Here is a 27,434-nt window from a genome sequence, read left to right as displayed (position 1 = left end):
CTTACTCTCTGGTTACCAAATAATTCTGGCCTTGAGGGTTTGTAGTTCCTTTAAGAACTAAATTGTCATGGTAATGACCCCGTAATGTAGTAAGAGCTGTGATCGAAGAGAGCACTCACCTCAGTAGTCTTCTCCAGGCAGGAAGGTGTTTCTGTGGGTTGTGCTCAGTGGGCTACTACTAGCTGGAGCAAATTTTATGCTGGGGGAAAGAAGCTGACTTTAGTGTGGTTGAAGGAGTGAGTAACTGAAGAGTGCTACTTCCATGCTTCAGATTGGTTGTTTTACTGTTTCTTATGCTGTAGTGCCAAAATCTTATATGAGGTAAAACTATTGTGAATGCTCTGTTTTTATTTCTGATTTCTGTTGTGAGCAGCAATTAAATTTCTGATAACTTAATCATTGGTATTATGTAAATATGTGGAAAATTGCATTATTTAATGTTTGAAATGGGGTGTCAGTAGTGAAAATGTTTACAATGTTTAATAATTTATTTTTTTTGAAACAAGTGATAATAATGCATCTATCACTGTATTTTTCCATACATTTATGTTTTGAATTTCCAGTGAAATTCAAATTCAATTGAATCAATTTTATCTAATCAGAGCAACCTAGATGACCAGTGTTTAGTGCTACTGCAATGTCTTTGGCATTGATTTTGTTTAATCTTTTAAATCTCCATTAATACAATGAAGAAAATGGGGGGGGGGAGGCGAAGAAGCTAGCAAAAGCCAAGTATCTCAAACACAACGATCACTCGATCACTGTGTAAGAGGTAAGGTACAGCCAGTATTGCTAGCTTGGTGCACAAAAATGTACAATGCAACCTTGTGTCGATGGTTTGAGGTACTGCAAAAGCAAGCACGGTCTGATGGGCTGTGGGCAGCCAAGCACACCACTGTGAATTCTGTATCTGACAAAAGGTAGTATAAGCTATTGTGTCACTGCTTCTTTGGAAACTTCTTCATGGTAATTGACGTTGACAGGAGAGTAACAGTATTTTAGGGGATTGTGAGAACTGTGAAGTCAATTAGAGATGCAGATGTTTTACTGATGTACCACACTGTGTTGTCCTTTATGTTGATTTCACAACATTATGCAATAATGCAAGCTTATGCAGAAGCTTTGTCTTGGTTAGGGGTTTTATTAAGGTGAGGCTCATACAGGTGTTTGATGTGAAAGAGGCAGTAGCATGTAAGAAAGGTGGGACTGATGCCTTAACAAGCACATTAGTTTTAGTATAACAAGTCTGTGCTACCAGGACACTGCATTTGTGTAGGAGAAAGCAGATAAAGGACCTACCTGTCTGCCTCTAGAGAGGGATGTGTAGTTGTGATGATTTCATTATGTTGTGGTTTTAGTTATTCTTTTTTTGGTGTGTAACAGCTAACTGTGTCTGAAAAATCAGAGCACATGACCTTGGCCTGAGATTAGCCTTTCCACCACAGTATGCAAATGAAATGTGTTAGAATGAGCTGTAAGGCTTATAGAACTCAATGCAAAGCCTGGAAAGTAAGCAGTAGTAAATTGAAATAGTTGCAGTATATCTGGGTGTTAAAAACAAAGACGGCATCTGTTTGAGTTAATGAATATATCACAGTCATTTCTGATTTCACTGGGAAAGTAATGAATACTAACGTTTTCATGTTGAAGGATATTTGCATTGCACTCTGGAACATATGCTTCTACATAAAAGTAAATAGGCTGACAGTGTAACAGGGATTCAGTACTGTGGTTCAGTGTTAAACATAGTATTTTTTCAGAGCTGTCAGAAAAGCAATGTGATCACCAGGGTGCAGAACTATTGAAATAATTGAACTATTTTGTGGCTATTTAATTAAATTTCAGCCTAGAATTCTTCAATAGAAGAATTTCAATACACCTTTATGGAGTAACTCAGTGAACTTCAATTTTTTCACAATTCTAAAACTGGGAGTCATAAAGTAGTAACGTACAGAGTTGTATTTCACAGTGTCTAAAGTTCTTACTTGCAAGTGGTTTTTCTTTTGTGAGATGCAGGGTACCTGCACTGTTTTTAAATAGAATAAAATACTTTTTTGGTAACATAAGCATGAAAGCTAATTTTTAATGTACTGAACTGTTATTGACAGTCCTTTTGATAGTACATACCTGTTTTAGCTAGCAGATTTGTTAGTTCTGTAGTGTTGACATTATCTAACAAAAATAGATGCAGATGGACAATTACATGAAGTATACTCAGGGGAATTGTTATCTCTGCTTTATGAAGAAAGAAACTTTCATCTGGGAGAACTATTCCTATGCCCTATGATATATCCTTCTAAGATGCTCCTTCACTAAATATATCCTAAGATAAGTGGGGTTTGAATGTATATTAAATAAAAGGAGTCTAGCACATGATTAATCATGTGATTTGAGATTAAAATAAACTGTAACCTAACAGAAATGCTCATGCAATCTGGTTTAGTCAATTGCCTGCCTTCATTCACCAGCAGATGCACGTGAAGAGCTCTCTGCCATACAAGACCGCCTGTTGATCTCTATTCAACTCCACTTTATCTCTTGGTGGTAGCAAAGCCTCTTGATTCTTTACAGACCTTACCAGACTTACCTCCGTGCTTTAAAGTTATACGCTAAGCTTTCACCAAAAAAAAAAAAAAAAAAAAAAAAAAAAAAAAAAGGCATTAATTATTTGTGGCAGTCAGAGCAATGAGACATTGAGGGGAAAAAAAAAAGTCACAGCAAACTACTCTTTAAAAAATAGATTCCAAAAATGGAACATAGAGATAATCTTACTTCAACTTATTAAGTATGCCGTGTAAGCAATAAATCAAATCACTTTGCTGTATAATACAATTACTGCTGTAATTTGTAGTCATTACAGCTTGTGCTGAGGTATAAGAGGAGACTTGATTTTATGCAGGCTATTGACCGAGAAAGCCCTAGCAACTTTAGTACAGAGACATCCTTTGGACTTATTGCCACTTAATTTTCAGATGATTATCTCAGTAGACCTAATAGCTGGTTGTGTCTACCTGTTACAGGGTCACATGTCAGGATCGTGCACATAAAGAAGATCAAAATACTCCATTGTTAGAAACGTACAACCTGGTGCATCATTTCCCTTTCCATTAGGCTCTGCTATATCAGAGCACTCTGTCTGGTTTGTATTTTTTCTAGCAGGTTGTCTGAGGACAGTAGGTGACTTTTCTACATGCAGTGAATTATTTCAATGAACAACTTAATGATTTGTCGTAGTCTTCTGCATTTGATTAATGTTTACTAAATTAATTGTGATTTGACAGAAATAGATTTTTAACTGTCAGGTTTCACATCTTAAAACTGAACATAAAATTTACTGTCACAAGTTAAGATAAAAAGAGATGTTTTTGCAGGGACTGGAGGCTTGTCTTGTCATCCAGGTTCTCTATTACTTCCCTAATAGCTGACATCAGCCATACAATAAAATACAATAGATGTCATATTACAATTGAGAATTCTTTTTCTGATTAACTCCTGTGCTTAATCTGCATCCTGAAAATTATTTATGGCTGTTCATTCCCCTCCCCCCCCCCCTCCCCCAATGCCATTTGGTGTCCCTCCTCCTGTTAGCTCTATGGTATTTTAAGAATGATTCGTTTTCCACCTGTCTGCTCCTTCACAAATAATAGTGATATTTTTCCATATCTAGTGCCTTTTCTTTTAATTTAAGGAGAGGGATATTAAGAGAGACACTAAGAAAAAAAAAATAGGTTTTCAGTTCAGTTGGAAGGGACCTACCAAGTAAAGCTAACAGACTATATGGTCACTTTTTCTGTGCCAATAAAGTAAAACCATCTTGGATTCTCCTCTATTTTACTTTTATTTTTTTTTTATGATTAGACTGAATTTCACAGTTTTGTTCCTACTTAATATTTCCTCTGTCCCTATAGCACCTCTTTGTACTATTTCCTCTTCAGACAAACGCAAAATCTGCTCTGACATTTGTTTGTTGTTGTTTTGGTTATTTTAGTGCTCAACTGGTCCTCAAACAGAAGTTTGTATTGAGAGGTATTTCTGGAAGTTTTAGAAGTGGAATTTTCTTTCCATCTGAACTGCCTACCATGAAATGAAACTGTGCTATTTTTATAAACTTAGATTGAGTAAAAATCCTGTTGAGATTACATATCTATAATCAGCCCTTAAGACAAAATTAGCTTATAATAGGTTAAAAATCATAAACCTTAGAAAAGGAGGATCTGATATGAATTAGCTGGTGTGTGATGGAAGTTGGCATTGCTGCATAACTGAAAGAGTGATTGCTTATCACATCAAAGACTTTATGCAAGCAGAATTTCTTGGCTGACAGCAGGCATATCAGCCAGCAGTTACAAAATACACTGCACAGACTTTACCATGAGCTAGGCAGGGCCATGAGCATTCTGTCTTGAAAAAATTCTAAGCACAGTCCATTTTGTTGTAATGGCAGAGTATTCCATCTCCATCCTGTCAGTGCAGTGCAGAGATGATGCTGTTGGGCAAGCAGAGGTGGCGGTGTGAGGAAAAGCGTAATGACAAAATCACAGTACAATACTGACATGCAAAGTAGGACCATTTACTTTTGCCATCAGCAGTGTTCCTAGACCTGTTGCCTCCCTGCTGAAACCGAACCCTATTGTTAACATTCTTACAAAAAAGGATGGACAGTGATTTCAGTACATTTGTCATTTTCTAGTTCAAGTAGTTGCTCTAGTCTTGTTGTCACTTATCATAAGATTGAGATTGCAGTGTAGAGTAGGATGTACAAATGATGGCACAGGGTGGATCATTTCTCTTCCAACCTAGAGATTCTGTGATTCTGTGTGTGATTTGCCAAAAGGTCAGGTAGGGGTTTCTCAGAAACTTTGTCTCTATTTCCTTCTCTTTCTAGTTGGTGTTTGCAGAAAAAAAAGCTGTGGAGGGATCTTGCAGAGATAATTGTGTGAGTAAAGAAAGATTATCAGCTGCAGCTCATTGTCACTGTCCTGTTATTAAAGATTAACATTGTCATGCACCAGCAATCTGCGGATGAAACAGTTGATGCAAATGCTACCTTGTGTGTCTTAGGCAAAATCAGGCAGAACAGTTTAAATAGTCACTTCTTCCCAAACTGAATCACTGAGCTTTGAACTGAAATGCTCTAAAGTAGGTCAGCAGGGATAGTAACCTCCTTTTACAGCTGTAGCTTAAGCCTAAATTTAAGATATGGTCAGTGGTCTCTATCTGGCCAATCCTTACAACATCCACAACACCCAGCTAAGGATCTCCAAGTGAAGTACTCTCTTGGCTTCTCTGATTGGCTGAAGTATGTGTGATTGTGCTTGTTTGAAGTCAAATACTCAGTTCACTTGAAATTGCAAGGATAAATGAATTATATTGGCTACACACAGAGTGTTACTGTGTATTCTTTTCTGATACATTTTCTCTTAACAATTTAAAAGGATATTTTCCTCATTTGGCATGATGCATTTAAAATATATTACATCTCGGGAATTCTAGTTCTCTTGTTACCAATTTGACCTTCATGTAAATACAAATAAATCCTGTTGTGCATTGCATGGATTAGTCCTTAAAGGATATATAACTTGTGTATCCTAAAGAAAAACTGGTAGCTCAGTTTTGCATGAAGGTTAGTTACCTCCTGGGAGCTACATATAATTTACATAAAATCTTAATGTTTTAACTTTATTAGGCAATAAATCATCTAAATTTGACCATGTAAGATATAGAAGAACATTGCTAACTGAGAGCTCTCACAAGAAATATTAGACTAAGAAAATAAAGCAAGCTAGATGCAAGATTTTATCAAAATGCTACTCAAAAATATAAGGATCCTAGACAGTATTTGCCACGGCATTACAATTGCCACTTCAGTGGTATTTGCATGCTTTACTGACTTCTGTGTGGGCATCATCATACTATTTCGCTTTGGAAATAGAAATGAGATATGTGGATGAAGTAACTTGCACAGCATCCTCAGAATTTGGAGTTGTGTAAGCTGTTGAACTTACATTGTCCAAGTGCTACGCTACTGTCCCTTTTCTTCCACTACTCTTTCTCATAATAACAAGGACCTAATTTAATCAGCAAGTCTCTCTCTGTTCCCTTCTCTCTTGATGTAGTCTAAAAAGATCCAGTGAACCCTTGACCTTGGTGTATTTGAGCTAAAAATTCATCAAATCATAGAATATCCTGAGTTGGAAGGGACCCATAAAGATCATTGAGTCCAACCCCTGGTTCCACACAGGTCTGCCCAAAAATTCAGACCATATGACTAAGAGCATAGTAAACACTTCTTAAACTCTGACAGACTTGGTGCCATGACTACGTCCCTGGGGGGCCTGTTCCAGTGCATGACAACGCTCTCAGTGAAGAGCCATTTCCTGATATCCAGCCTGAACCTCCCCTGTCACAGCTTGACACCATTTCCCTCAGGTCCTATCTCAATCATTAAAGAGAATAGATCCACGCCTACCCCTCCACTCCCCCTTGTGAGGAAGCCGTAGGCTGCAATGAGGTCTCCCCTCAGCCTCCTCTTTCCCAGGTTGAACAAGCCAAGTGACCTTAGCTGTTCCTCATACATCTTCCCCTATAGGCCCTTTACTATCTTTATACTGTGAATTTGAATATAGTTCAACTTCAAGATTTATTTTTTTAAATAAGTTTTCTGTTACTTTATGATTTTAGCTTGACTTCTAAGTATGACTTCTTATAAACAAGAACTATTAACTGTAAGTTGGAAAGGCGTGGGGTTTTTTTTTGTTGTTTTTTTGTTTGGTTGGTTGGTTGGTTGGTTTTGGTAAAATAATTGGCTATACTTGTAAGATATTGTGAATACAATTCTTCAGTGTAAGTTCAGACTTGCTTCTAAGTCCCCGGAAAGGGAAAGGAAGGCAGAGAGAAAACTTGGACCCAAGCAATAGTAGCTAGGAAACATATTCATGAGTCTGGGTGATTGGGGGAGGAAATAAAAATAATTTTCTGAGTAAGCAGACAATGCATGGAAAGACTCCTTATCACAAATTTCTTATAATTGGCCATTCTAAATTAGTATGTCTTCATGAATACTAATAAATTTCAGATACTGTCTCCTGAGTTACCAAATTATCTTTCACCTCATTAAAGAAAAAAAAAAGTATATGTCCACAGTAACATTTTTTTGTTGTAGTTCTTTGCATATGACCCCTTTTTCAATCGACTTCTCTCAGGAAAAAATATATTTTAAAAGTTATTATAAGGCACTGCAACAAAATACTCATTCTGTTCTTTTCCTTGATACAAACTTTATTCCCAGAATGCAGAATCCAAAATTCGGTGCTTCAGAAATTCTTTGGAAATAATAGGCAAATGTTACTATGGTTACAGAGCTGCTCCCATTTGCTTCTCTTTTTCTGCCTAAGTAGTGAGAGTGGAAAGGGATTTTTTTTATTCCAACGGTTTGTATGATGCTTTGCAGGGGAGACCCATCTCCACTGAAATTCTTCTAAAACATTTTTAAACTATTATATTTTGTGCCCTGGACTTTTCTGAAGTTGTTTATCCCTATTTTTTGAAAAATGGTTGATGAACAAGGTGTGTGGGGGGATAATGTAGTCCTAAAAAGAAGTAGTGAAATTGGGATTCAGCAACCATCCTTCTTCAATCTAATGATCTTCAGGTATAAAATATTCAGGTTGTCCTATTTATTGAGTTACCTTTGCCTCAGGAGTATCTGGCACTGATTAAAATAATCATAAAAATTAAAGCACAATTTATTCTTACAGTTTCTTAAATGCAAGTAGAACAAAGTAATGCTTTCCTTCTTTTTTTTTTTTTTTTAAAGTAAATGTTTTTTGTGTCCTTTTCTTTTTTTCCCTAAAATAAACCCCTGAACCCAGAAAGCAGCCTCTGCTGCTTCACTTTTTTGTGGATACTTGCATAGATACTTGGAGAGTAATTTCTTGTAAGGCTGAATTTAAATGTTTGTGAAAACAGATCTGATTTTCTTGTCAACAAAGCATCAGCAGCAGCTCTTCCTTAGGATGAAAATACATCTGGAAGCAGCCACTGGCAGGGTAATGCAACTGAATTGTTCTCCTGAGGATAATAAGCAACCTCTTTTAAAGTAGCAATGATATGGCATAAATGTACTCTCTCGGGACAGAATAAATGATACATTTCCCTGGGGGTCATTATGATTCTGCTGCAGAAAGCATACTGTGAAAAGATAATGCAAATGAAAGATGTTTGTCATAGAAACACACAAGAGTTTGTGTGTTTGTTGTTTTTTGTTTTCTTGTTTGTTTTTCTCCCCAAAAAATCATTTGGGAATGAGAGGGCACTTTGTTTTACAAAAGCTGAAGACCTGCAATATTTTACATAGTCCCATTAGGAATAGATTTTTTTTCTGGCTGCCATGATAGCATATGTTTTAGGTGGGAATGTCACTGTGGTTATTGTTAACGTTTTCTGACACTTTTTTTTAAATAATGTTGAATTTTTATTAGCTCATAACTTTGCCAAGCAACTAAGTGCAATTTTCCTTTCTGAATGGCTTTTCTAGATTCATATATAGGTATATATATTCATATTGCCTTTATTGTTTTATTTTATTTCAGCCAAAGTAGTTGCAGAAGTCTCTGAGAGTTAACATAAGGAAGTAGTATAGTGCTGGACTTTTCTATTATTATTTTTTTAAGTTTAGATATTTCTTTCCCTTCATTCTCTTGAACCTTTTTCTTTTTGGAAAAACTAGGCTTTGGCGCAGAAACTTAATTGGATGGCCTTTACCACTATTGTGCCTTCCCTGCCCCTGTGAAAACCTGTCCATATTTTTTAAATCACAAGACTAAGAATTTTGGCCAATTTTCAGAAAGGTGTATTGCTGTTGTAGTCGATCCTTTCCCAACTTTTCTGCCTGAGCAGGCTCTATATCATCTGTTCTCACACAGCATCTACATGTTCAGACTGTTAATGAACTACCTCTTCAGACTAACTGAGCGTGCACCGCCAGCTACAGCTTTGGAAAGTGAAAGAACTGGAAATTTGCCATCCTGAAGGGTAACTGGTGCCTCATGATGCTTGGAGCTTGAAGGAGGGGTGCAGAAAAAGGGCACTTGGTTAGAACTGGGAGTTGGTGCTCTCATAATCCCCTGCTGGTGGGGGGGGTGAGGTGGGAGAACACAAGGAAATGTACATAGGAATAGGGTAGGATTTATGTGAAAGAGATACAAGCCTTAAAAAAAAAAAAAAAAAAAAAAAGGAATAGCTAGTGTAACCTTGGTCTGGGAACATTAGTTTTAAAACTGAAGAGCGAAAAAGGACAAGAAGCAGTGCCTGATGGAGGAAAAAAAGCTTGCTTAGATTGCATGGCCTTTGCTGACACAACAGAAGTGGTGACACTAGAGGGCTTCGTGTGATGTGTTAGAGATAGCTGAAGACTTTTCAGCACTGTAGAAAAAACTTTTTTTTTTTCTTTTTGCACTGGCAGTCAACTGTGCTCTTGAGAAATGGGGTGGAATGGAGGAGAGTAACAGCAAAAATGCTGGAAATGGAAGTTAAATGTTGAAAATTCAAGAGGACTGCAGATATGAAGGTGAGTAAAAAGGGCTGAGAGGAGTCTGACGTTTCAGGAGGGGAAGTAGGGGACCCAAGAGACTTTCAGACTGCCATTGTCAGAATAAAGATTAGGAATGAGAGAATAAAGATCAGGAAGGAACACGGTAAAAAGAATCTAGTTTAGGAAACAAAAAGCTCAAAAACACTGAAATGGTTGTTGGAGCACTGATAAACTACTGCAGGCTTAAATACTTTAATGAAGTGCAATATGTTTTAAACACTTCTCAATTTTTGTCCAAACATGGTATTTTTTTCTCCATGTGATTTTCAAAACATTATGGAGGATGCTTCAAACAATGTCTGTTTCTCATTCTTGCTGTCATACCAGGTGACTCTCTGCCAAAGAATTTGGACTCTATGTGTAGTATCATAATGTAAGATTCACATGTTCAGGAATCTAAATAACTCAAGTGCTTACAGTTTTTTGTTTGTTTGTTTGTTTTGAAAGAGATAACACACAAGTTTAATTTTTGTATTTCTGTGAAATTTATCTTCAAATATTTGATTTAAATTTTTGAGAGGTCTCTTGAAATCAGAAATGAAACAGATTTAATTAAAACTGACAATATCTAAAGAAATAAGTGGAGAGTTGTTTGAGATAAACATGTGATAGGTAAAGATATTATGTATTTTTATATTTTACTGGAAGAAAAGAACAAGCAATTTTCCAAATAAATGCTAGTTCTTGAGTCCTCTACCCATTTATTTGTAAAAACATGAAACAGACCGTGCTGTTCCCAGAATGATCTGACTTCCTAAGCATCACTAAAAATAGTTTAGCTGTGACTGTCTAAGTTACGGTAAGTACTTAGTACATACTGTACTAAGTATGTAAGTTACTGGAGAATGTTTGGTGTCTTAGTTGGTCTCTACTGGCGTTATGCTCAAATAACAGTTTCTTTAAGATAGCTAGTAAAACTCAAAGAGAAATAGCAATCAATATTTAAGAGGAATTTATTAAAGGAAAATGTTATCTTCTTTGTCCAGCTCAGTTTACAGTTTTATGCATTCTTCAATGTTAGTCACATGTCTATAATTGTATTTGTTGATTTCTAAAACTGAATTCAATATAAGATGAAAGTGAGTGACTGAAATTTACATAGAAATCATTTGCCATTTTTAAAGATAAAGTTCCAACTTACCGCAATGCACAAACTTCTTAGTATTGTAAGAGTAGTGCCTGCTCCTTTACTGCTTTGTGTAGGACAGTGACAGAGAGGTAAAGTACATCTTAATACCTTAAAAAATTAAAACTAATGATTGCATTTAAGACTTCACAGCTCTATAACGCTAATAGATATCTTATTAAGAACATGCTACCACTGTCCAAATATGCAAGTTCATTAAGTAAAAAGGATTTTCTGGGTGATTCTTTATCTCAAGTTGTTCGTACCTAAAAATTGCTGTGTAGTTGTGCCTATCATGACTGTGGTTGTCCTTGACCTCCTATATCTCACCGCATATTCCCTGACATGGAAAGTCTTACACGTACAAATTTTTAGATGACCAAGCACTGAAAACAAAGAGTGATTAAGGATTCTTTACATATTCAATCCACCATATAAAGTTAGAGCAGAGTGTTGAAATACTAGGTTTTGGATATATGGAAATAAAGGCAGCGGGGGAAAGTACTGCAATACTTTCCATGGTAGGTTTACTGTTTAAGAAAGAGTTTTCTTCTGAGTATTGATAAACAACACAATACTTAAAATAATGCAAAAGGAAAAAAACTGAAGAATGTGTAAGTTATCATTCAAAACCTTGCACTTCAAAGCTTAAAAAAAAAAAAAAATCCTTCTGTCTTCAGCTTTCTGAGGTGCTGATTGCTGCAGCTGGGATGTGGGTTTGTAGCTGCACTGCATGGATGTGTGGGATTTCGGAGTGGGTGTAGGAACTCGCTTCAGGGCTTTTTTGCTCTTTTTGAAACCATGCACATTTCTTTTTTCTTCATGCTGATAGGACTTTCAACTGTACATTTAGAGAAGAACTAAACATTTGGAGAAGACTGCTGAAAGGGGGGACAAGCTCACTGCCTGCACTTCAGTTATTTTTTCAGTCATCGCTGGGCACTTATGTAAAGCTTCAACAATCTTTTTCTTGTTGTTGTCAATTAGAGAGCAGCAGAACTGCTTTGTTTATCTACTGCTTTTTCTGAAAGCAGATGAACTGACTGAATAGTGTTCTTTTCTGGTACTGAATTATAATGCTTCATAACATGAGTCCACTAACTTAAACTAAATAATGTCAACCTAGTTTGCAGGGAATCTAATTCAGAAGGATAGAGCTTAAATTTTACACAACACAGATGGTGGTTTTTATTTTTATCCTCTGTTGTAATGAAAATTTGTAACAACAGTTTTAAACTTTTAATCTAAGAAGGTTGTCAGTCCAAAGTTTGGTCAAAATTAGGACAAAAGTAAATTTTTGACCCTTCAGCAAATCTAGATATCTAGTCCTGCAAAAGCTGACCTGTAGTTGAATATTTTTAGGAAATAAAGATAGAAGGTGGCATGGAGATGACAGTTTATAAGTTTTTACTCCATGGAAGCAGAGCACATTAAAATTGCAAGTGATAAAGGTTTTTGTTTGTTGTCATGCAGTAGGAAGCATTCTGAGTGACTCCAGCATTGTTTTTCTCTTGTCAACAAGATCATTTGAAGAAAAATAGTTGTGTTTCTAAAATAATAGTCTCTCCTGTCAAAGAACTGCTGAATACTTGGTTCTGCTACAAGGATTTTTATGAGAGGAGCAAGAATAATTTAGAAACATCAAGAAAAAAATGGCTATGCTTGGATGTTTAGAGAATCTACGCTGTCTGTTTAGCTATAAATGTGCTGTGGCAGTCAGAAACACTTGCCAAACCTCACTGCAACCAAACTCCACTTTACTTTAAAAGTCTTTATTGTGTTGTGTTTTTTTGTTTTTGTTTGTTTTGTTATTGAGAGGAACTGACACTGACTTAATTTATCATATGTCTTCTTCATAATCTGGGTATTCAAAAAAATAAAGATGAGTCTCAAAGAAGAGCTTAGGCCTTTAAAATCCTTTACAGCAATTCAGTTATACTGCTATGAAGCATACGCTTACATTTCTCTCATATTGTATTTGTGTATGGAAAGGTGTTCCATGGCATGTATAAAAGATGGAGAGAGAGAATGAAGAAGGAACAGAGGATTAAAAACATTCTAAATTCACTTTAAAATACATTGTATCAAGTTATATTAGTTATGGGCATTTTTCAAATCCTGAAACTAGGCATCCAACACCTTTTGATTATGTTTGCCTAGAAACATGTATAGCTGTTAACTACTTGAGGTTTTGCACTGATAGAAAATGTCAACAATTCCTAATTGTTCATACCAATGCTAAAAATCTGCCTGAGTTTTAATACTGCCATTTTCCACAAAGTTTTATAACTCAGTGTCAGCACAGGTTTTCCTAGTTATATCTTGTTTTATATTCTAATTAGGTACAAAAACAGGGGGAAAAAAAAAAGCTAATAGTGTATGCTCTTGGGTCTGTTTTTATAATGGCATTTACTTCTCTCTTCATTGAGGGAATCTATATTATTATTGTCTCCTTGACACCTTGAAAGCATGCTCTCTGCTAAATACAGGGTATCTTAGATGTTTTTCAGTATCTGCATATGGTGTTTTGGTGGTGGTGGTGCTGGCGGTATTACTGTTAAATTGGCAGTATCCTAAGACCTCTAAAAGTGTTTCCCATCAACCTTTGTTTTCTGATGGAAATACTGTGACTTTTATATTGTACAAGTTGGTTGGTTTAATTTGTTGCTTCGTCAGTGAGACATCTTTTGTTTGTTTTTTTTTAATATAAGAATATCTTTCTGTTGCCTCTAGCAGAAGAGATACAATACTGTTAACCAATATACATACAAAAGAGATTGCAGTTCTATAATTCAAAAGCTAAGCACAGTGTAATTATGACGTACAAATTGGATGTTTACATTTATTTGAGCGCAAATGTATCCCAACAACTGAGTTACAAATCAGTACTAATTTATACAAGTGAGGGCCTGGTTCTCAACTTCAAACAGCTGTTAAAGGAAGAGATGAAATTTATGAAGGTATCTGACAAACACTCAGATACTGGCAAACTGTAGATGCTTTCAAGCAGCAACCAAATTATTTTCCCTGTTTTTTTTGCTCTGACTTTTATCAGTGTGAAGGCATTACACTATTCCCTCTGAAAACAGAGATATCTAGGGAAGATAAAGTAAGGGAAAAATCTATAGCTGAATCTATTATTCACCTCTTGCCTAAAACAAGAGAAAAGCACATTGCTGCAGTGGTCTAATGAGCCCATCTGTGTTGGCCCTCAACTCTTAATGAAAGAGTTGAGCTCTCTCCAGTCACAAATATTATTTTTAGAGTAAGACACAAAGGTAATAGATTTTACTTCTGATTCCACAAGAATGCGATTCCACTTGGTGCACTCAGAACTCAAAACTTGAGCATGTACAGAGCAAATTGGCTTGGAGAGACAAAGGGGTAGGATAGGCATTTTACAATTAATGTAGAAGTAGACTACCACTTAAAACTTTACTTGTATGGCCAGTTTAGGTTTCAGTGATCTTGAGTACTTCCCTATTCATTCATAAAATGATCTTTTTCCCTGTTGAGGATAAATTTTGAAAGTAAAACTGCTGTAAAATAACTCATTGAGATAGTGATAAAATGTGAGGGTGATATGGTTCCAGAAGGGTTATGCTTATAAAAATATGAATAGAGCAAGATTGATCGCTTCAGAACATCGATGCTAAACTTTTTTTCTTATTCCCTTTCTGTACTGCCCCTAACCTGAAGTTTTCTGATGGAAAAGACAGGAATAGCCACTTAACCAGACCTAAGACCTTGCTCCTCTCACCCCCTAATGAATGTTAGGAGAACCATTCTGATAGGTCTCTTATTATCAGGTCTTTCATTTTGACTTGAAATAACTTTCTTTCTGAAGCTTTTTCAAAAACTGACCTTTTCATAATGCCTTCTAATAAATTGTCACATTCTGATTAAAATTATCTCAGGGAAAAAAACCTGGCTTACCGTAATTGCAAAGGCATGCCTTTAACTTCCATTTTAGGGGGAAGGGGTGATCATACATGTACAAACTCAAACCTTTATGACACTTCTGACCAACCCTTATTTTTATGGAGTGTCCGTGCTGTTCTCAGCAACAGGCTTTTTTCTGATCTTCCTATTTAACTAAAAAGCTTTGGTATCTGTAGAGCCATACAACAAACACTAAGCAAGAACTAACATTCTCCATAATTAATTAAAGCCTAGCACATTTTTAAGCTCTTATCAGGCCACTTGGATTTTGGGAGCAGATGTGCAAAATTCTCTATCTCCTTTCATTCCAATTTAGAGCATTTTCATGGCCATCTGATTCTTTTCACCTTGTATTCACAATAGGTTAAAATACCCTTGCTTACTGTATAATTACTTGACCAGTTAGTGGTAGACCTCGGGGCTGGTTCTTTTTTTTATTTTTTTTTCATGTGGCAAGAAACAGAAGTGAATCACAATTACTCCCCCTGAGAAAAAGAAAGGATGAAGCAGAAAAGAATTCTTTGCTTTTAAGGACACTAGAGCTGCACACCTCGTACACTATCCCTTCCTCAAGACCATACTGAATTAAGATATATCCTGAAATTATCTTTTGTAGCCTCCTGGATGAGGACTGCTTGTAAAGCATGGTTAGTTATCTGTCTAGGAGTTACAGACATGTAAAGCTGTGCCACACTTCCATTATTCAGACATATTTTGTCAGTCTATTGAACTGTTTGATACCTAAGAAAATTGTTCCCTTTCAATTAAACAATGTTTTCAATCATTTTGAAAAATATTTCAAACAACTAAAATGTTTTTAATTTCCTGCTTCCTTGAAGTTTAGAAGCTTCTTCACAGTTAAGTATATGAGAGAACCTTTCTCAGACTTCTCTGTCTTCAAATGGCTCCCTTTCCCACTGTATTCTAACATCCATCTCTCCCATCTCTCTCGGAGACAGCAGTCAGCACGTTGGGTTTTGCCTTAGCTACTATACTAAATTTCTTTGGGAGCATGGGAAAAGTGGAACCTATACCACTAGCTCATAGCAGTAATCTCCACTTGGCTCCATGTTATGCAACTTCTGAGAATCACCACAGGAAAGTAAAATGTACCAGGAAAATATCTATCCTGAGATTTGATTTTTTTTTTTTTTTAATGTTAAATCTTTGGGGTATTTTTAATATGTCATTGCATACATCTGTAAGACATCACTAAAATAAACATAGTTTCCTCAGGTGCCTGGCAATAGGTCGTATTTGTTTACTCTAGGGAAGAATTTTTGCATAATCATTACAAACACAGGGACTGAAAGGGTTTCCTGGATCACCAAATACAGCAAAACATTGCTGTAGGCAACTGTATCATATAAACCTTCAATAAAGTCGTGGAGTTTCATTTGAAGTTAATGAATTTTGCTCTTACTCTCCCTTCTGAAAAGTAATTCTGCTTGCCCACTTGTCTGATAATTAAGAAGAGGTTTCCATTCTAAATTTATTCCTGGATATGTCATTCCTACTTTTTTTTTTTTTCCCCTTAGCAAAAGCATTGTCTTTTCCAAAGTCCTCAAGATGTTTATGGAGATTTACTGTGAATTTTCAATTCAAATTTCATTTTACTTAAATCTATTTTTTCCAAATAGATAATTAAAGAAAGTTATAATATGATATGTCCTCCTGGATATAGTTGGCTTGGATCTGAATTATATTTTCCTAGGTATATTGATTCATGAATGCTCCTGAGATTATTTACTTTATGAATGGCTTTACTGTAGAACATAAACACTGGACATTTAAAAATACTAAAGCAGAATGACCCAAGGTTGGGAGAGTTTATTTTGATTGTTCTTAAATGTAAGGGTGAGTTGGCCATTCTTGAACTAATAAACTGTTTACAGGCTACTCAACTGTACAATTAATAAGAGTATCTGAAATTTAGTTTTCTGGATCTCGAATCTGACCAGTCCAACACAGTTCAAGATCACTTCAGCATTAATTTCCTTGATTCAAATTATCACATTCTTCAGTCAGATGCTAGTACTACTAATACTGGCAGCACGTAGATGGTGAATTTTAACTGCACTAAGCATGTCTTTCTCTATGCTCAGTCATGAAAAAAATACCAATATGCATTATTAGCCTGTAACTCTTGCTTCAGTGTCCTCATTAAAAAATAGATGTTCTTAGGTAATTCAGAAACTGATCAGACCACTCTTAATGTATTTCTATTAATCTATTCTAATGAGATAATATCAGAATAGTTATGCCATAAGGATCTTCAGATACACATGAGAAAGTTCTTCTTTAAAGAAAGAACCTTATATGTATTGTGATGCAAAATGATGTGTTTCAGTTAAGGAAGTCATCATTTTTGAGTAGTATAAGCTATGATTGACTGTTATTATCCTAGATTCTGTTTGTGAAGTGCCTATGACTGTGCTGTAAGGGATTTTAAAAATATTTGTTCCATATAAACTTTAGATGTTCAGGATGACTTTCTGTAGACTGTCAGCCAGCTGCAAATTACTTTCCAGTTGTCTGTGCTTACAAATTGTCATTCAGCGAAGAAAAGAGACCAAGTAAGAAGATGGTATTAATGAGATGGAGACAAGTTTTTTCCACATTTTATATTAGACTGTTAATCTACCCAGTCTCTGCCAGATCTTTTCTCCAAGTAAGTGCTCACGATGAAAGCTTTTATATCCATTGTGCAGACTATGTGCTGCAAGTTTGTAAAAAGGAACAAGACTTTTAACTGATTTTTAAGCTATCTTGATAAGCCAGTGTAATTTTTGAATAAAAAAGTGAAACATTTGCAGCACTTTCTATAGCTAAGTGCTCTCTGCAGAACTGTTAGAGTAATATAATTACAAGTTACTTCCCTAGTTTCTGAAAATTGACTTGAAATAAAAACAAACAAACATACCCTTTAGTGATTTTCAGGTGGTGGTGAATTAAAGATTTATTGCAAATGCCAGGGGTTGTACTCAAGGGAGAAAAATGGGGGCAGGGGAATGGGAGGGAATAAAAAATTTGGAGCATAGCGTTTGAACACATAATAAGATGTTTATGAAACAAAGAACGGTTAAATAAAAAAAAAAAAAAAAAAAAAAAAAGACAAAAGGCAATATTTCCCAGTTAAAAAAAAAATACAAAAGAAAAACCTCCCCAAATATTGAGAGCTAGGAAACCTTTAAAGAACCAAGCAGAATTATTCCCCTCAGACCCCCAATTCTTATGTGTATTTGATACATTTCTGTCGCTGTCTCTGTGTCTCTGCTGGTGAGTTCTTCCTACTCTTCCATGGCTCTAGATTCCAGATGCCTTTATTTCAGAAGAGATCATAACTAATAAATGCTAGTATAGAATATAAATATATTCATGGATTTCTTGTAATCAGAGATAAGGTGAAGCTTAATTAGATTTGAATCCAGTGGTGTGGGGTTTTTATTTTTAAGCAGGGTATGGCGATTTCCAATCAGCACTGCATGTATCACCCAACTTTTACATTTTTCTGGTGTGTTCTTTAAGTAATGAGATTTCTAGAACAGCAGAATTCACTGCAAGCACATTGGTCTGGGACTCACAACTCTTTAAATTTATTCCTCACTCTACCACTCACCTGCTGTGTGACTTCTATAAAAAACACTTCAGCTCATTCGTTTTCATTGCCACCCTTTGCTATAGCTTTTCTATACATGTAGTGACCTCCTAGGATAGTAAAGCAACTTTATAACAGGAAGTTGGGCTTTTTAACCACCTCTGTGTAAATACTGTCCCTCTCCCTCTATAACTAAAATTCAGTCCTGTTAAAAGTGTGATCCATAGATAGAATTAAAATGTCCTATCCTTTCTATCAATAGAAAAATTCTATGCAACAAACAGAAAATCACTGTGAAACTATAGTGATGAAGAGGAAAATGTAAAGTAAATTTGAAGGAGATGCTCCTGTGTCAGTCAAGGGCTAGTATTAAAAACTTACTATTGTAAATGGCATCCTCTTAGGCATTCTCAGCACAGGAAGCAAGGAACTGACAAGTAGAATGAAGTAATAAGGCTGTCTCTCATTTCCAAGTATAGTCTTTCTTGGATTAGACTGCAGTCTTCCATGTGCCTTACTCATGCATGTGCCCCCTTTTTTTTTTGATGTCAGGGAGAAGAACCTCAGACTCAAGGCTTTCTTTAATGACAACCTGATAAAAGAAAATGTAGTTTTCCATGAAAGGTTTGCTAATATCTGCTATGATTAAATAGTTCTGCATTAACAGTAGTTGAAGCTCTCCTTTTGATTTTCTCTTTCTAAAAGATTGTTACAACTTCACTGCTCTCTAAGTCAGCAAAAGTAGAAAATGTGGAGAATGGCAATAAGAAAAGATGTGAAATGATGAATTGTATTAAACACCAAAAATATGTAGGAAGAAGAATGACTGTTAAAGAAATGATATCATGAAAGATAAGAAATCTCATAGAACATCAGTCATTATTATTCTGCATGTTTGCTGCCACAGTAAAGGCAATAAAACAAAAACATACGCGTTCCTTTGTGTAGCACAGAAAGACAGAATCTAAGGAAAAATAACAGTAAAGTACTAGATAGTACTGTCAGCTAAAATAAAATAAAATAGATTCCAGTGCTGCAATTTGCAGTATCCTGCAGTGTTTGCAGAAGTTTTTTGTTGTTTTTGTTGTATTTTTCCTCAAGCATTACTAATGTTAGAACTTCAGACAATTTCCTTGAATCTTTTTGGAACATGTGTTAATTCCTACAATGCTAACAACTTCCTGATGTTTTGGCCAGACAGCTGTATGCAAAACTCCCAAGAAGGTTGTGATTAAACACAAAAAGCAACAAGCAATTCTTTCTAATTTGCTCCCTCATGTTTTAAGAGATACTACCTTCATACACTGCCACATAACGTCCACTTTGGCATGCACATAAGAAATGCAAAATCGTAAGGGATAGTCAGCAGTCTACTCCTGTAGTAGGTTACAGTAAAGGAGCACTGCAAAATGTCAAACCTGTTACATGGTCCCCAAATACATCTTTTGCTTCCCCCTTGCTGTATATAGAGACTGTTTAAATAAATAAATACTAATAAAAATAATGATCTTGGCATGCAGTTAAACTCACAATGTGGAATCAAATCTCTAACAGGATGGATGGACACTTTCCGGGTAGCAACAGGAGTTTCTATCACAAGAATCCTTCAATGGCATTTGCAGATGGGCCGGGGATGACTTCTCAAGCTTGTGTCTTGCTGAAAATTTACATCCAGCTGGCCAGTAATCTTATGTGGTCATTCCAGTTCAGGCATGATTCCCTGCTATCGATTATCTCAAACCACTGTTGTGGTTTAGGCCCAATAGGCAGCTAAGCACCACAGAACCACTCACTCACATTGCCCCAGAAGGATAGGGAAGAGAATTGGAAAGGTGAAAGTGAAAAAACTCATGGGATGATAGATAAAGACAGTGTAATTGTTAAAGCAAAAGCTGTGCACAGAAGTAAAGCAGAAGAATTCATTCAGTAGTTCCTAGGGGCAGACAGATGTTTAACCACTTCCAGGAAAGCAGGGCCTTATCACACCTAACAGTTACTTGGGAAGACAAATGTCATGACACTGAACATCCACCCTTGAGCTTTTACTGTTTAACATGACTTCATATGGCATAGATTATCCCTTTGGGATCAGCTGTCCCAGCCTCTTGAGCACCCCAACCTACTCACAGTCAGGGCAGTGAGAAACAAAGAAGACCTTGACTCTTCATAAGCACTGTTCAACAACAGCTAAAACACCAACATTGTCTTAGTCACAAATTCAAAGCATAGCACCATATGGGCTGCTATGAAGAAAATCAACTCCATCCCAGACAGAGCCAGTACATCCATTCAGAAAATCTGAACAACTATTGAAATTGTCTAATGATTGGCACCATTTCTGTATCACCAAGAAGATTTTCTTCTATTTACAGGCATTTTATTTAGGTATGACTTGGTCAGTTCTACAGCAGAAACCACCTGAAAGTCTATAGAAGGGACAGACTGTCTAGCCAAGATATCACTACTTATTACACCTATCAAAGAGCTTTAGAGAAGCAAACCACATTTTCCTGGTTTTCTTTTTTCTTTAAAATAGCTCCTCTCAAAATTTAGGTTTTATAAATGCCTCAGATTTAGTAGTTATACCCCTTCGTCTATCACCAAAAACTAAACAAAGTTATGTAAACACCCCAAAAAGCTGCTACTAAGCAAAATGAAAACCTTATATGCTCAAGCTGAGCACATACAATAAACCTATAATTGCCATCACTGATATATTGTTAAATTGTTTAATCTATAACACAATTGGAGTTGGGTGCAGTTTTAAAAGTCCACCTTCAGAATATGATGATGCTGATGAATTTTAAAAATGTAACTTGTTACATTTTATTGTGTTAAATCACTAAACCCTGCAAAATGCACATTTCCTCTGTAGCATCCATATTAATGACAGAAGCAACAAATGGATGTTTTGTTTTGATGAGCCATTCAAATGTCACTTACCCTGTTAAGCACCATCCCAAGTAGCCCTGTCATTGAAGACTATAGAAAGATGGTACAAACAGGACAGAACTTGAATTGCTGCTTATTCATAAAAGTAGTTCTTTAAGAAGAAATTAGAAGTGCCATCTTAACTAATAGCAGTATTGTTCCTAGTTGCTTGAAATTTAGGGACTTTCTATTTTTGATAGCCTTTACAAGTCCAGAGTTTGGTATTTTTAAATGATAAGATTAATTTTAAATCATTTGATATAAGCTTAAGATATAAATTCATCTCCTTTCAGCAGCTGTCTTCAGATTTTAAAGAGAAACAGACTTCCCTTTAAGCCTGCAGTCTTCTCTTTAATACTAATTATTTCTGAAGCAATGAAGGGGATTGATCAGCATATGCATCTATGACCAAAACTTGAAATTGCCTTGTGGATTTACTTACCTTTACCTTTACTTTACTTACCAAATTTCTGATGTTTTGGATCTGAGGTTTCCAGAAGGACAAAGCACAAAACCCACTAATTTCTATCTTAAAAGTTCCAACTTTCTTTGATGTGTTCATCCAGAATATATGCCTGTGAAAACATGGCAATTAATTCTACATGAAAGTAATTAGTTCAGAGTAAAATTCACGAAGAATAACAATCTCTTCTGTCTCAAAGATATTGTCCCAGAATGCCCTCCTTCTTGAACGATGCTAAAGAATTCTGGGAAATATACAACAATGAAAGAAATATTCATATAAAAAATACAGTGGTGGTCCTCAAAACAATCAATTTTTGGACAAGAAGGCTAAAAAATAACAAGAAAGTCAACCAGGTCTGGAAAAAATGGAAATGAGTCAGAATTTGTATTCTGAAGGAGAACTGAAACAGAGCAAAAGAAGAAAACATAGTGGCTTCAAGAATACAAATGCTAAATTATTAATGCAAGACAGGACAGTATGATTAAGTTGTTTAATGTACTGTGTAAAGCACCAGAACAGTCAGCTTAATATATTTAACCAGGAAAGCTTAAAAAAAAAAAAAAAAAAAAAAAAAAAGCAGCCATGAGTCCAGTCTGTCGTAAGTTCTTAAGTAATTTTGTAATTTTTTCCCCATGTTTTGAACGAAATTCTTTCTTTTGTCCCTTTTGTACTCATTCCTGGCAGAACTGTATTGCAGTACAGAAGTACCTCAATAATCAAAATGCCAGTTCCAGTCAATGCCAAGTTCTACCTGACTGTATTTAACTGTGTATATTCTAGATGTTTAGCTGCACAACCTGAGCTAAATTAATGAGGCCTGCTCACTCCAGAAATTAACAGAGCATTTAATTATTTTACTGTGTACATGTATTTATACAGTTTGTCTCAGCTAAACCTCAGAGATACAAACAGTATGGGTAGCTACCCATAGGGTTTTCATCAAATTTCACTATACTTTCTCATGGTAAACTTTTCCCTTCAACACATCTTGAATTTTGTTGTTTTTATTATCCTTAAACTGACAAAAAATTATCAATAATGCCTACTACTTACCCTCAAACCATCTGCAATGGGCAAGGAAGAAGGAGAGCCTCTGCTATTCTGATTCCCTAGAGAGAATCTGCAAATCTGTATTTGCAGCAGAGGGCTGGTTAGAATTAGAGCCAGCCCTTTAAAAGTAAAAGACCACTGAAGCTTTTTACATAAACATATATATATGTATGTGTATGCACACACACAACATATAGATGGAGAAACACATATCAGCACTACATCAGAAAGAAAATCAAATGAACTTTAACACATACAGAAGAACAATTTCTGTTCTCACAGACACAGCACATTCATACAATCAATAAGAGTGGAATTTGGATCACAGAGTATTGAAAGTGATCCATGTATGCCTTAAGGAATATATCACTGAAGAACGGTAGACTGCTTGTGACATAAGCCAATAACTGGTCCTCTCAAGAGAAAATGTTGTCGAGAACAAATGTCATTTCTCTGCAGGGAGTAAATGAGCAAAAGTCTGTTCACTGGGACTCTCTTCCACACTGAAGAATTCATTTCACTGGAAACACTGTCTTCCTCTACATTACATACACTCCAGTGAAAACAGAAGAGTGTCTTACTACTTCCGCCTCAAGGACAGAATAACCTTAAAGTTATTCCAAATGCAGTTATGTCTTAAAAGACCGTATAGAAAGTCTAACAATCAAACATGACAAGAGACAATTGTCATTTACGTCAAGTTGATAAAATACTCAACTGTTAAGTGATGGGCTTGCAGGCAATTTAAAAATTCAATTTTTTCCCACAGTCATACAACATAGTGAAAAACAGATTCATAGGAATGTTTTGTAATTGTAGTTATGGTAGTTCCTGTCTCCTTCCATCCTCTATAGGTATTAATCGGTACAGAGTACTATCCTATTTTCTATTGACTATAGAAAAAAAAAGTTTAAACCAATTTTTTGACTATTGCTACACATGCTGGAAAAACAAAACAAAGCAAAACAATACAAAAACACAGTACAGCTCAACTACAAAAACAAAAGTTGCCACAAATCAGGGACTTAATGATTGGTAAAGCAAAAGGAGTGGGGGAATATGCTAACACCATTAGAAGCAACTGTTGTCCTTCTTCAAAAGGGTAATTCAATGTGTTATTCAATAGGTAATTAAACATTTCACTTACTTGAATATAATTTAGCATACCCTATCTTGCAACACCTACTGTCAAGGCTACAGCAATTATCAAAACTACAATTAGTTTTTTTTGGTCTCACTGTAATGATTTGTATTTGTAGAACACTAGTCTTAATTTCTAAAAATATCATAAATTGAAAAAAAAATGTTTTCATTTGGATTGTAAATGAAGTAAGTTGCTTTTATATTACTTCGTACTTTTTCTTGATGTCTAAACTTCCTCTACTTAAACTGAAATTTTAATTGAAAAGTTAATCTTCTAAAAAGAATAATAATTAATGCAGTTTTCCTTGTATTCCCCTGTTACCCTCTGTCCTTTTAGTTCCAGGTTTTCACTTGTAATGGCCCAAAGCACTACTGCAGACTTCCTGGTGGAGAAACAAATTTGTGCCAGCTTGCTGAATAACCTCAGTAATGTTCAGCCACTCAGAACTTCTCCATCTGCGTGCCCATCCATCCAAAGAACCAGATGCTCTGAAAAACACTTCATCCACCTTGCCTGATGTATCAATATCTGAAATATGTTGCTACCATAACCGCAGTTTTCAGCCCTACCAGCAAAGCCAGCAACTAACCTCTCTGGAGCCCTCGATTGTTTAGTCAGTTAGTCAGGTGCAGCTCAACTGTTTCTGCTGCTAGAACTAAGGGGAAGCCTGAAAAAAAAAAATATATATATATATATGTAGATATATACATACATATATATACATATATACATATATGTATATATATGTATGTATATATATTTTATGTATATATATTTTATATATATATTTTATGTATATATACATATATACATATATGTATATATATGTATGTATATATATTTTATATATAAAGAAAAAGTTGCCCTAAAACAAAAGTTCCAAATCAGGGAATTAATGATTGGGGTTATATATACAGCAATATATATAACAGTTCAAAAATAATTCATATAGTTTTTATATTTTTTTTATTTTTTTTCCCCAGAGAAAATTAAATGTCTAATTGGAAGCATTATCATAAAAACTAACAGAAAGCAACCATATCACCAAGGGAGAAATTCAGAGAATATGCAGATTTCATCAGGACGAGAAGCTATGGTTTCTATTTATAAACTACATCCGTTGGGTTTCCACTAATAGGCATTTATTCAGCTCAATTATTTATTTTTGAAATTAGATAAAAAGATACCTGCATAAACTATATGGATTTATTATCATAAATCACTGCAACTTTTCTCTGTTATACTGACTTGACTGAACAAGTACCCTGATCAGGAGCTTTGGCCCAGCTCCAAGAAAAATAAATAAATAAGTAAATAAGCCATGTTCTTAGGATCAAAAGAAGGATGTGTATGAATGTAAACAATCTGAATTTCACTCAGCACAAGGTAATCAGTAAAAAAAATAAAAATTGATTTACATCTACCAGACAGATGTTTCTCACTATATTATTTTTCAAAGCTTTGCGAAAGAGTTGTTCATTATATATTATGGTTAAAGGAGTCCTGTGATTAATTCTGCAGAAGAGTTAAATATCTTCAGTTCAACCACCAGAGTGCTAATAACGATGTAGAAAAAGTTTAGGAGTGACTTATCACTAACGAGTGAATAGTTACTGAAATTTGGTATTTGCTTTTACACAGGAATTTTGTTGAAAATTCCTCAGATTACAGAGAAGTGCTTACTACGTACAGCAAATTCGTTTTTAATGGTAAATAGTAACAATATAGTTACAAATCACAGAAGCCTGTGAACTGTGTTAATGAATAACACTTGCAAAAAGTGTCTATGCTTTTTATTAAATTTTTTTAGATTATTTTTTTCTTATCATTTAAGATAAATATTCCATGAGTTAAGCATTGAAGCTGCTGCCTTAGGCAACTGTTCACTGATGGAACATCTGTGGAAGCTGAAGTTACTACCTCCCAACTGTTTGTTACCATTACTTCTTTGCCAAAAATTGCTAGCCCTGTAGAAAATGATGTTGCTCAGCTAGCAGAATGAATCTTACAAGTATCCCCTCATTTGTTTCAGTATAAAGATAGATAGTTAACTTAAATCCAACCATTCATACATTTTGCAGAATCATATGATAGAATTTCTGCTAAACATTAAACACCAAACATTTAATCTTATGTACATTTTTGCAGGATGATAAGAATCAAGGCGCACACACACACACACACACAAATTAAACTCATCTTGAAGTTTGTCTAAACCTTTTTATCCTGAAACAGCTTTAAAATGTTAGTATTACCAATCTTTAGTGATTTGCTTCATTATAGCTAAGTTAGATCTTTGTTGCAAGGTATGAACAGCTGCTGCAGTGAGAATCAATAACAAAACGCTACAAGAGTCCTAGAGCAGCAGAAAAAGCATCAAGAGGAGTGGCCGTGACACTACACAGTACACTGCTCTGCAGCTACTCATTAACACTATTATGCTGTATTGATATAAATATGCACAGGGAATCTAACAAAAACATTCAAGCAGAAAATCTGCAATTCTGTCAGGAGCTTGACTTTGGCAATGTATTCACTTGACTTTTCCTCCAAGTTCCCATTTAGAAATTACAACAACATTGTTTTGTATTCAGAACTGAGGAGAACTTAGGAGGAGTCTGGATCTGAATGCTCTTGACTGGATACTCTTGCTCTACTAAAACCATTTGTCCCAGTGCAAAAGTACACATGCAGAGATGGGAAGGTAAGAATCATAACTATACTTTATATGCAGCTTGTCCATTAATTTTACCATTTACCTCCCACTGACAAAACTGAGTAACTGTCAGGATCAGGACAGAGTTAGAACTGTAGTATACCTAGTCTTCTCCAGCTGGAAGTCTTGGGACAGAGGTATAAGATTTGTCCCTAGCATTTGTAGCCAATATCAGGCTTAGATGTCTTTGCATCATGAACATGCATGTTCTTTCTGAAATAACAATAATCTCCAATTACAGTCTGCACTGCATGAATACAGCATTAAAATCATGTGAAGGGAAAAACCTTCTATTCAGAGAATACCCTCAATAAAGAAGAAGAGTTTCTTGTGTGTCAATTAGGCCTACATTGAGATTTTTTGTTTTATTTTTATGTATGACAGAACTACTGGTTTTAGTCTTACCATTGGATTCATTTATAGATGCTGACCCTGACATATAATCTTCAATAAAAGCTGTGCTTTTATATCTAATTTCCATCTTTCAGCTGAGACACTAGCATTCCTTACACAATGTTCTCCTCTCTCAAGCATTACCTCAGATTAATTGGCACTGTATAAAATAAGTTGCTGGGTGCACAATGGTAACCATGGTAGCCTTCATACTATCTTCACAATGCATATGTAATTCAGTCCTCAGGAAAACATAATTAGTATGTAGCATAATATATTCTCTCTAAACACATCACCATGATGTGAAATACACACAATCAAAAAAAAATGATGCCTACAACCTCCACTGAACTAGGCTACCATTATTGAGCAGTTACATTACAAATGAATATACGATTAAATAGTTTTGCTGTAGCATCCCCAACTTGCATAATGCTGCTGTGTTAACCATACATACATCTTTTCCTTATGACCAA

At 35.4% G+C, this 27,434-nt stretch overlaps 1 long non-coding RNA gene across 2 annotated transcripts; it reads left to right on the top strand.

Moving 5' to 3' along the window:
- Positions 1-26,777, top strand: LOC106016323 (uncharacterized). 2 transcript variants are annotated; one of them, XR_011811768.1, is made up of 4 exons: positions 1-321; positions 8,925-9,033; positions 9,464-9,568; positions 24,186-26,777. It is a non-coding gene; the product is annotated as an uncharacterized lncRNA (long non-coding RNA). The 2 variants fall into 2 exon arrangements; XR_001188943.5 differs by lacking the exon at positions 24,186-26,777 and adding an exon at positions 11,551-16,056 and having other exon boundaries at positions 5-321.
- Positions 26,778-27,434: the final 657 nt, after the last annotated feature.

The sequence above is a fragment of the Anas platyrhynchos genome, chromosome 10 (genome assembly GCF_047663525.1).
Source record: "Anas platyrhynchos isolate ZD024472 breed Pekin duck chromosome 10, IASCAAS_PekinDuck_T2T, whole genome shotgun sequence".
NCBI classification, from domain to species: Eukaryota; Metazoa; Chordata; class Aves; order Anseriformes; family Anatidae; genus Anas; species Anas platyrhynchos.
Note: the sequence above shows the minus strand (reverse complement) of the source record. Positions and strands in the feature narration are given on the sequence as shown.